A 12,109-nucleotide genomic window follows, 5' to 3' on the forward strand; every position below is an offset into this window, starting at 1 on the left:
ATATAAATTAAGGGAAAGAGAAGCAATGTGTCCTCTTGCCTGTGTTGATAGAATAATTTTTAGCAGTTTGGGGGAGAAAAACGAATATTGATGCTTGACCTTGAATTTGTTGTGGTTTTCCACAAGAAAAGGTTATGTTTAAAGAGCAAAAATGTCTCATCTTTCTAGGAAAAGCTGTTTTCACCTAATTCATAACATGTTTGCAGTTCTTATGTTGGTAATGAAATGCACTGATTTGGCTGTGTAAGTAATAAATTCACTAAGTTTTGCAAAAATAGCAGCCTGGCCAAATTTGCAAGATCTTGGGAAAGTCATGAAAACCATCAATCTTGGCATTCAGAAATTTACAAAGCACAACTTTGTTTTACACAAGTGCTGTTGTAATAATTTATAAATTTCATTTAGCATTTCTTTTACTTAATAAGTATATAATTCATACAGGACAGAAATTAAGTTGTACAACACTTGGTTTCAATTTTGCAGTTCCTATTAGGGCATTTTAATGTTCTCCTATTATTGCTGCAGAGCTTTTTCTCTGCTGTTGGGCCTTATCATCCATGTGTTGGCCAGCTTAGATGAAAAGCCACATTACATGCGCTAAACCTTCATACTAATGCTACCAAATGAATCAATTCCTACTCTCTGACTTCTGAACCTACCCTAAGGTGGAGGAAACACGATCCACTGAGGATCATCTTGCAATTAAAACAATTCTCTATGAATCAGCATGACAATGCAGGTGCTAAGCAAGCATCTGTTCAATTAAGTTGGTTTAGCAGTTTTGAGGCAGGTCTATTTTGCTTTTTTTTTCACATCATTAAGCTTACCTTAATGCTGGAAGCAAACAATAGCTCATTAGTGGATTAGGTGTAATTACCAACAGCAGTCATTATTCCTGAGGCTTAATGGGCCAATTTGCTGCTGTAATAGTACCCCAGTATTGTGGTGCTCCGGCAGAAAAGCCAGAGGTGCTGGAATGAGCCATTGCTTGGAGGCCCTGGAAAAGGCTGAGCAATCCCTGCCCTTCCCAGGACTCCCTGCCATGGCATGGATGGAACTCGCTGCCAGCTGGGGGGTCCCAGCAGCTCCCAGGCTTCGCTCAGGCTGAAGGGCATCCCCTTCATGCTGGCTTTGCTGTCCATGCAGATTCCTGAGAGGAAAGGGAGGAATTCCAGCAGCTGTGTTAGCACTGCCCCACCTGGATTCTCTTTTTGTTGCCAATGTATTTATGAAAACATTTTTTTATTGGCTTTTACTGCAGTAGCCAGATTAAGTTTTTGCTGTGCTTTGGGCCTTCTGATTCTTTCCCTGCATAGCACCATGATGTCCCTGTAGTCCTCCTGAGCTGCCTTTCCTTTCCTCTTCTTCCAAAGGTCACAAACTCCCCTTTTTCTTTCCCTGAGTTCCGCCTCTCTGTTCAGCCAGGCTGGTGTTCTTCCCTGCTGGCTTGTCTTTCAGCATGGGACACGACCATAATGAAGAGAAAAACTTGTTTGTGAGGTGCCAGTCTGGCACTGTAGGAATGAGGATGAGTGACTCAGCCTCACCCTCAGATTCCCAGGAAGCTTGGGCTGCCTGCAGGACTCATCTCCATACTCTGTGCAGTCCACAGGCAGAGGATGAGCAGAGGAATCAGAGGCCAGAGGGCTGAGGGAGCACTGGTGAAGTCCAAGTGTGCATGATTGTAGTCCTGTTTGCAAGCAGAGTGAAATGATAATGGCAGCTATGTTTTTATATTTAGCATTATATTTTCAGTCACTCCTTTCTACCTGAGTGCCATATTGTTTTTCTGCTTTTAGGAAGGGGATTAAGAAAGGAAAAAAATGACATAGTGCTACAGTGGAGTTAAGTGCCACTTCTTCAGGCTCTTGTCAAATCTTGTTATTTGGAATAATTACCAGTGTCAGGTTTGGGGAAGGAGTTTGATGTAAATTGCCTTAACCTGTACTCATTCAGAGAAAAGAAAACCTGTCTGTTGGAAGGTAAAGGACTGAATAGGCATCACCAGGAAAATCACTATTTAAACAGCCTCACTTTAATATACATGGCTGTATTTTATCTCCATTTTTCTTCATGTCATTCAGACCTGGGCAAATCCTGCTCATGCTGTGACCAATGGTGATTTCTCATTTATTTTAATAGCCCAGCCTCCAGACTCCTGCTTGGCAGGAGGTCTGGTGGGCTGCTGAGCATTGTGTTCATTACTATATATGATCCCTTAAAAAACAGGGAAAAGCTAACCAGATTTATTTGATACCTCCATCCATGGGAAAGACCAACCATCTTCTACAAGCACCCTCAAAAGGGGTCTGAGGGAACCTGTCTGGCTTATGTCTAGATCTGCAGTCCAGCCTTGGTGTCCTGACAAGCCCCAGCAGTGATATCCATGTTTTCTCTGTAGAGCAAGTGAGGGTGGGTGGGGTGGGTGGCAGCTCTGTGAGGGAAATTGTTCACCTTGGTCTGAGGTCTATAGTTGTGGTGGAGCAAGAGGACATGCCCAGGCTGGAGAGGGAAATGAGCCATTCTGACTTTGGCCTCCCGTCATTTCCCATCCAGTTCCTTCTTGCATCTGCAACTCATCTAAATTTTTAATTTATTTTTTTAATGGCAAAAATAATGTCATTCTCAGAAGCATTTGTGTACTTTTAGTGAATAGAATCCAAAACCTAAACCCCATAAAAAACTTGAAAATAATCAACTCAATTTTTTGGATCACATCTCAGAAAACAGTGGGTTTTATTTCTTTCCATTTTGTAAGCATAAAAAACTGCACCTTGTTTTTTTTTTTTTTCCTCTTTTCAATTTCTTTTGAGTTATGGGAGCAGTTTCTGTCTATGAATTGAAATAAATCACCACTGTAAAAGTCATAGTGTACTGCTTTCTTCACTTGGAAAATGACCCTCAGATCCCTCACCATCATGCATGCCATCACAGGAGACCAAGTAGGTGCTTTTGAAATAGGAATTTTTGGTAAGTATATCCAAAAATTGCTGTCCCGTTGTCATCCATCAGTCCTGGGAGGCACCAGAGAGCATTAGGCATCCCAAGGGTTTCCACCCTCAGTGTTCTGTGTGGGGATGGCTGGTCCTGGTGACCTGACCTATGACAATGACATCTGCCATGGGCATTGCCTTTGGTCACAGCAGTGGCTGATCCAGCAGGGTGGCTGAGCCAGGCACTGGCTGGAATAAGAGCCCAAGCCCTGCTGCACATCCAGAGCTATTGAGTTGGATTTTGAGAGGAGACTGCTTGAGACAGGCTCAGGGTGAGTCTGAGCCACCCTGCAGTCACTGCTGCAGGTTTTAACCTGCAGGTCATAAATGACCTCACCAGTCACATGTGGAAAAATGTTACTGACTCCATGAAACCTGTTGCTCTGAGAGGTTCCTAGATTTCAGCATACCTTTGTAATGAGGTAGACATGATGGCCAGTCAGAGTCATGAGCTAGACGTGCTTTCAGCAGCAGCTCTCACAATTATCTTCTGCTCTATTGCCAGTACTCAATTCCCATCTCAGCTCTAAACATTAATGACTACTGCAGAGCCTGTGCAAGTAAAGAGTCCTTGAAGGGACTTGAAGTCAGAGAAATTACAGACACACTAAGAATATTCAGATGCTGGAAGTTCTTTTTTTATTTTGGGAAGCAGAATCCTTTTTTTTGGAGTGTTGGTGGCATTGGTGAGAGCCCTGTGATCATAACAATGCCCATCTCAATGTTTCTGGGCTCTCCTTGGTTACCTCTGTTCTTTCCAAAATGTCTTGCCAGGTCAGGAAAGCAGGGACCTGGAAAGGGAAAGAAAAAATTACTGCCATTTCTTTGAAATAATTGTATTCTTGTGAGTGGGTGTGAATGCCATGTTTGCCAAGGATCTGAGAAGGACCTGGCACCAGTGCTCAAATCTTTGATCCCTCCAGGGTCTGCTGCCCTATGGCCAATCCTCAAATGCTCTGGACACAGAAAGGATGTCCATGATATCCTACCTCCTGACAGGAGCAGTGATGCATGGAAAGGAGAGATAGTCATGCAGAATGAGGCTGCTCTGAAGTCTTGTGGAATTTAATAGGCAATAAAATCAGGTTTGACAGAATATACATTCACATATTGTTTGATTTGGTCATACTGCAATTACTGTGAGTTGCATTACAGCAACAGTGAGGGACTAGGTGAAATCCTGCTGTTTGTGCATTGCCTAAATAGAACAGGAAAGGTTGGGTTTGCTTTACAGTTAGTAAGTTAAACTGAAGTCAGTTACAGTGGAAATCTGAGGCTCAGAGCAATTGACCCAAATTAATAGGAAATTAATAGGAAATCTTGTGAAACCAAGCCAGACCTATGAAGCTCCTGTTTATCCTTGTGCTGCTCTTCTTCTGAACCTCCTCAAAGCTGACCAGACAGCTCTGGTCTTCTGTACAATGCTATAAAACTGTTCAAAGAACATGAAAGAAGCTAAGTTTCCCATTTACGGCTTCATTTTTTTCCTAGAACCCAGGAAGTCTGGTTGTTCATATTGTTTGAAAATATTGTTTATTGATATTCGATTTGCTAAATGCTAAGAACCACATGAAGGTTCTTAGCATTTAGCAAAGTAAGCCTACATGAAGGAAGATAAAACTAATACAGGAAAGTTAACACTGAGCTCAGTTTAGAAGTTCTGCAGTGATGTGACTCAAATCAAGCCCCAGGATCTAGCAGAGGATGCTGCATTCCCATCTGTTTATCCTGTGGTAGCTCTTCACCATAAGCCTGCCCTAGAGTCTACCAAATCACACAACATTTTGGTGCTGTTCTGTGGGTTGCTCATCTAAATACTCCCTTGTTACAACTCATTTTGGGTGACAGATAATCTGATACAATAATAATATACTGTTAATCAGGTGTGACTGGTGAGAACAGGACTCCTGCCAGGCAGTTGCCCATCATGGAGTTATGGAGCTCTACAATGGCTAATCCTGTTGCCATCTGAATTAACTTTCAAATAGGGTAAACCCCCAAGCAGTTGCATAATAAGAGGCTTACGGTCTTGAGCTGGGGAGCAATGTGTGTGTTTTGTGCATGCCTGTGTAGCAGTAGTACCTTGAATGTGATTTTTTTGTTAACAGGATTGTTTTCCTGGCTAAACTGGTTGATGCTCTTCAGCTTGCTCCAGCCAAATCTGAGTTTGTGTGTGTTTGCTGAGAGCATACAATGACAATTAAGAATCCCAGAATAGGGATCGATACCTCATGGAATGATCCTGGAAATAGAGTGGTTGATGCTTCTCCTTCTGAGAGAAGAAAGCCTCAAGAAAGGTCTGCCTGCACTGAACCCTTTACAGGCTGGAGCTGCCTGATAGCATTTGGCATGCTTGCAGGGTATTTCAAGTATGTTTCCAAACAAAATAAACATTCAGCACGTGCAATAATTCACCTGGCTCTTTAAAAGCTGCAGTGGCTCTCTCCAGCAGGAGGGATGAGCAGTTGGGTTCCTGGTTGCTCAGGTGTCTTACAGCCAGCTGCCTGTGTCCATGTGGCTCTCACCCACGGTGTTGTGGTTACAGTTTTTTGGAGGTATTTTTCCATAAACATTTAATTTATGCAACCATTCAATATATGCAAATAAAACAAGTAAAAGAACACCAATGCTCACAAGGGATGAAGGTAATTGTCTCTGCTAAACTCACATTGTAACACAGCAGTTGAAGAAGCTTGAAGCTGGGCAGATCAGTTTTGTTAAATGTTTGCTGCTTGGTCTGGACTCTTTTTTTCAAGGTGTAAACCAGAGAAATTTGTTGGGGTTCAGCACCAGGTAAGACAGCATCAGGTTCATTAATGTACTTTTGTGTTAGCATCTGTAAGGTTGTCACTGTCAATGGGAATCTTCTCCTTGAGTTCTACGAGTGTTGTGCTCAGCCATACATGAGCAGAGCTCTTAGCTCCGTGCTTGAGTTCACAGGAGACAAAGGCATTCAAACAAACCCTGAGCATCATCATCCTCTCCTGGAAGAAAAGCTTTTTTTCACAGGACTCAGGTTTCAGGTGAGATACTGCTGTTGTTCAAACGGATTGATGCGCAATATTTGCCAAATTAAGGGTACAGAACAATGTGTTATCCAAAGGTCTCCTCATTTGTCCTGGTGATTCTCATTGCAGGTGGCTCCTGGTGCCATCAGGGTGTCCCCACAGGGATCCCACAGAGGGGCTGAAGGAAAACCTGAGTCCAATCTGTGCAGGGGAAGGCAGAGAGTGATGAAGACACCGCAGCAGAGGGCCTGCTGAAAATGTTCACTCACTTTTTCCTTCTTTATTTCTAGAAACAGATGAGAGCCCTGAGCCCTGAGGGTGCTCCTGCAGTCCAGCAGCCCATGACAGAGCAGAGCCACAGCAATGGCTCGACTGGCAGCTTTGTGGCTTTGCCAGCCATTCAAAATGCTTGCCAGTGTTTAAAGCATGCATTGTTGTGGTTTAAACTTGGGAAGGATTTTTAAGGAAATCTTCAGCTGAGGATAAATGCCAAGAAAAGCAGCCTACAGCTGGCCACTCATATATTGCTGCAGCTGCTCTTGTGTGGCTGTTTGCTTTCATGGTAATGTCCCAGGTGTGGCACCTTGAGGGCACCTTTATGGCATGGAGCAATTTTGGGGAAGTTGCTCCTCCCTCAGCTGGGCAGGGCAATGTTTCTGCTCCTATGATCAGTTTTACAAGTCAGAAATGGCAATATTTCACTGGTAACCCCATGGCTCCAGCTCTTCTGTCCCCTGTGCTGGCTCTGAGCATGTGGGGTCCTCAGCTGGAGCACCAGGGAGCCCTGGTGGGACCACACCCAGGAGAATGAGCTGGAGCAGCTCGGCTCCAGTGCAGGTCCTTGGCTGCTTTTGTCCCCTGTGCCATGAGAAGTGGCTGTTGCCAGGGGATGCAGGAGGGACTGTGGTACCCCCTGACTGAAAACCACTTCTCACTTCCCTTGGGTCTCCCATCCCTTGAGTCTCTGCTGCAAAGCCAAGTGATTGTGGATGTCAACGCCGAATAGTTCAGGGGACAATGAGACTTTTGAAGTCAGCTTTTGAAATCAGCTTTGCCTCTCTTGGTTGGATTGACCTGTACCTAACTCAAAATATTCTTTTTCCCCCCACCAGTTGGGTCATTCAATAACTTTTCATGCAGATATTCTGGTATCTTAGAATATAACTAGGCTCACACTTCTGTCTTTCCTCATGTTCTAAATCTTGCATGCCCATTTTTGCGGAGTTTTTGGGAGCTCAGTATCTGTGAGACGTCTTTGTCTGTGTCACTTGGGCTGACTTGAACCTCAGGTTTAATATTGCAAAATGAATGAGAAATGGGTTGGTTGGTGGGAGAGCTGATGGTTTCACACTGGGCTGCCAAGTTTGAATATTGGGGGAAAAAAGATAAAACCAAATCCAACCATCAAAGAACCACCAGACAAAAAAAAGATATGAATCTTCTCAATTTCCTGGGAAGGTTCGTGTTTCCAAGAGACTACCACTTAAAAATTGTTGTAGGTTTTTTTAGAGGTCTGGTTATTCACCTCCCAGCTCTGCTACTGCTGTTTCCTGCAGCCTTGGTCAAGACACATTTTATTCCCAAAGTAGTAGTTATAGAATAGAGAAATATGAGAGTTTTTTTTTTTTTTTTTTTTTTGCTAAATATGCTAAAATTTACATATCTAGTAAGTGTGGAAATTTTTTCTTTTTCAGCCTGTGCAATGAGTATTTCAGGAAAAGATGATCCTCAAGCAGTGGCACTATTTGAGATTCCTCACTTCCTCCAGTTCTGAAAGTTGGGGGCACTTCACTTCCATTTGTGTCAATCCTTAAATTTGCAGATGGGAGCAAGTCCCTCTGAAGGCTCTCTCCTTGCTGTGGTGAATGACCAAGGAAGGCTTTGCTGCCCTTTCAGGAATGTGATGGGGTCTGAGTCCCTGGGTTTGGGAAGGGGGGGTGGAGCTCTGCACTTCCAGAGCCAATGGTCATTTCGTGATAAAGTGATAATGCTAATAATCCCCAGGTCCTTTTTTTTGCCTTTGAACTGAACACTTTGCCTGTCTCAGCTGTGGTTGCCTTTTTGAACTGTCAGTTTGGGAGGATTAGGTGCATGTTTAGGCTGGGTGAACTCATGAATGAAAATATTTTCCTTGGCAGTTTTTAAAATGCTTCCCCCCTTTAAGAGCTGAACCCTTTGGCAACAATCTGCTTTTTGCCCAGATTACCACTGTCATTTTGGGAGGTCTTTTCCCGCAGAACAAACAATGGAATTTTAATAACACAGTGAAATAGATTCAGGACTGCTTTATTTATATTTTCTTTATTTATGCTTGAATACTTCGTATGCAGCTCCAGCAAAGACAAATTTAAGCTTTGTATTACTTCAAAATGATGAATTAAGCTCTGGGAGATTTACTTCCCCAGAAAAGGATATTTTGATTCGCTGCTTTGAAAATGTCTCATAAAACCAATAAATATCACAGAAATTGAAAAGAAAAAGCCCTCAGTAAGAATTGCAGATGCAAAGTAGAGCAGATACAGAGCTGCTCTTTCTGCAGGGTCTGCCTTGTGTCTGCACCTCAGCTCCCTGCTTTAGTGAAGGTTTGACTCAAATGCAAGATCACCACTACAGAGAAGCTGAGTTAATGTTGAGAGTTTATTGTGTGTGAAGCCCTGGACTGTTGGCTCAAGCCAACACCATCTTTGGCTGCCTGAGCAAACTGGCACTGGTTAAGCTCCCAGTGCCATTGTCTGAAGGACTCTGCTCGCAGAGCATCCTTCAGAATCATCTAACTTTGTCTAAGGGCAAAGAAATCACACTGACATGCAAAGTGAATTGGGGATCATCTGAAGTGAAGCATAAAAAAACACCTGCTAAGGCTGTGAGCTGAGTAACTACTACGAAACTGAAATAAAGTAGCTTGTGCCTCATACAAACTCTTCTCACAAACTCTGACAGGTTTGAAAATCAGCCTTTTGTGACCAGGATTACGTTGATTTCAGTGGTAAATATTATTCTTCTTTATGAATAATCCCTTAAGGTTGCTATATGTTGTGTTTTCTCCTCAAGAGAACTCTGTAATTTTATTTTCCCCACAAATCTTCATTCTGGTGTACCATCCTTCCAACTCCCCAAACCTGAGCGAGGAGGCAAGGAATGAAAATATTCCTGCACAACAAATCTGTTCCAGGCTTTTCAGTGTCAAATGAGCCTTTCAGTGTCACATAGCTCTGTGTCAGACAAGCCATTGATACTCTGCTGTATTCAATTAAGAGAGATGACACATGGTATAGATGGAAATGAACCAGTGCTTTCAGTCTGGGGATGTGAGAGACAGAAATGTAATGGAAGGGTTGTGCTATGGGAGCTGTGAAAAAAAGAAGGAATTAGGAATATTTTCAAGGATGCACTGGGTATTGTTTGTGCCTTATTGTTCTGTTTTTAGCTCTGCTGATTCTATCCTGCTTCACTGAAATCACTTAAGTAATTTTAGTGCATACAAAACACACATGCAGCTCATTGCTGCAGCCTGGCAGGAACCTGGAAAAGCCAGGGAGCAGAAGAGGTCACTGAGACTCCTTTGCTGAACACTACTGGGATTTTTCAACTCAGACCTTGTCAGCACTTGGCGACGTTGGTCACAAGTTGGAGTGGTGTAGACACTGACTCAGTCTCTTGATGTGACACCTGCTCTTTGCTTCCCTGTGCTGGCCAAAGGACTCCTAGGAAGCCCCATCAGTGCTCCTCCAGTCCCACATCCACTCAGCTGATGATTTCAGGAGGAAACATCAGCCAAACCTGCGAGGATTTCATTTGGCTGCTGCCAGAGCAACAGCAAAGGGGTTCAGCCATCTCACAGAGATACTTTAATTTCAGAGCTACTGTAAACCAGCTTCTGCCAAGGATATTGCAGCTGTTTTTCCATTTCTCTCCTCTTGTAAAATCAAGGGTGAAGAAGCTGCAGGAACATGGCTTGCATCCAGGAATGTGATAAAGATGCAAAGAAAAGCAATGATTCACAGGGGAATGAACCTCTTTGGCCACTTTGCTGTAGCTCTGCCTGCCTGGATCAAAGCTGCTGCTGCACCTGCATTGCACGAGTGTAGAAGATGCTCTTCCCATGGATCTAGGGGAGGTGGTTATTGCTTATCAGGGACAGTCTGTTAAAGCAGAACAGCTCTTTGTAGATAAGGAAAAATGCTGCAGGTCACTGGGGAATTTTGGTCAATATTTGACCATCTTCCTCAGGGGGAGGAACTTGTCTTTACAGCTGGGAGCCCAGAGCAGTGGGGGCTGGTGGTGGAGCTTGCAGGAAGGAGAAGAAATTCTCTGCTGTCCTGAGAGGCTGCTCCATTTCTGTCTTTACATCAAACAGCATTTTGGGGCAGAGTGTGGAGGCAGCACACCCCTCTCAGATTTGGGAAAAGAGAAGAAAGCATCTGAAAGGTGTGAGAGGAGTCAGCTCTGCTGTTCTCATGGATTCATGCATTGCTTTCTCTGCAGCCAATGGGAAGAAATAGAATTGGCAAAGCTGCACCAAACAAGTGCTGCAATTTGGGTGGTGAGTGGCTACAAAAGCAGAACACACAAGAAACCAGAAGCTGGAGTCTTTGTACATCAAACTCCATGGCACAGCCAGGCAGCTGTTCTGTTCCAAACCAGCTGAGGTGTTTGCCTCCTCCTGGAGCAGTGGCATCCTCAGCTCTGTTCTGCTGTGCCATGGGGCTGTCAGGGATGGTGAGACAACAGCATGGGGCAGTACAGAGCTCCAACTTCAGAGGCCAAATCCTGGTGCTGAGCACTTCAGGCTCTTCCTGACAAAGGTGGTGACCATCTGCAGCAGCACTGGGAAGGCTGGTGAAAGGCTGGGGATGGGGATGGGCACAGGATCTGAGACCAAAGGAGAGCAATAGGGATGTGCAGAGACAAATGCACGTCTGAACTCAGCTGTCCCAGTCTAACCAGAAAAGCCAGACAAGGAAGCCTGCAAAAGTATCCCATGTCTTAAACCCTGCCAAAGATGTTCTTACCATTGTTGTGACCCACTCTTGTTTAGATTGATCCTTCACTGTGCACTAATGCATTTAAAACAAGAACAAATAATATTTTGAAAGGCTTCTGTATCAGCAGAGCATCCAAGAACCAAGTCAGAACTTGTGTTCACTGGTGTTCATGCTCAATAGCTAGATAGAAAGGGTAGAGAATCCTGCCACACCTGCTCATATCAATTTCCTATATTGTCACATTTAGTAAAAAAAAACCAAAAAACCAAACAAAAAACAGAAGGGAAATGCACAAGGCATTGAGTAAAGTGCCTGCATAATAAGCTGTAAAATCCTGAGCAAGAAGAACAGCACAGAAGCGAAGAGGGAGAGTTTAGAAGTGCCACTGTTGTTGGTCCTAGGGCTCTAAACCCTAAAACAAGTTACCCCAAGTCATTCCTATGGGAGTCAATAATTCTGCATCTGGAAGTAGAGTTAATGAAGTGCCTGATGGCTGCAGATCTCTTGGTTCTAATGGAGCAGTGAATTGAAGCCTGCCTATAATTTATTTAATGGAGAAGTTGAATATTTCTCACCTTAATGATAAATGTCCAAAATTACAATTTGGTAAAATCAACATGCCTCCATGCTAACAAGGAAGAGAAGGGTGTGTTGCCACAACTAAACTCCCCTCTTGGCCACCTGCCACGTGTTTCCATCACCAAAATCACTTGCAGAACTGAGGACTGGCTAGGAAAAGGAGTGGAAACAAGGCTGGAGGCATAGGCAGGGCTCAGCAGGCACATCTGTGATTCACCTTATCTGTGGTTGTACCCAAAATAGCTGGGCAACTTCAAGAGAAACTGAGAACACTTAAATAAAACAGAAAGTGAAGTTTTGAGTTTATTTAACCATCCATCTTTAAATTTTATCAGACAGTCCAGTAATTTTAATTGGTCAAGCCAATAGCTTTAATTTGGGTAACAGTTTGGTTTTTTGATTTCTGGTTAGTGAGGTCAATGAGAACACTTTATTTTTTAGCTAATACAAAATGTGAACTGGGTGCTTTGTTTGCCTTCCAGAGTGCTGTACCTACCTTCCATGGATTCTCAGATGTCAGAGTTTAATCAATATTAAATCATCC

The sequence above is a fragment of the Agelaius tricolor genome, unplaced genomic scaffold (assembly GCF_023055355.1).
Source record: "Agelaius tricolor isolate 1412-34295 unplaced genomic scaffold, bAgeTri1.0.p SCAF_18, whole genome shotgun sequence".
NCBI classification, from domain to species: Eukaryota; Metazoa; Chordata; class Aves; order Passeriformes; family Icteridae; genus Agelaius; species Agelaius tricolor.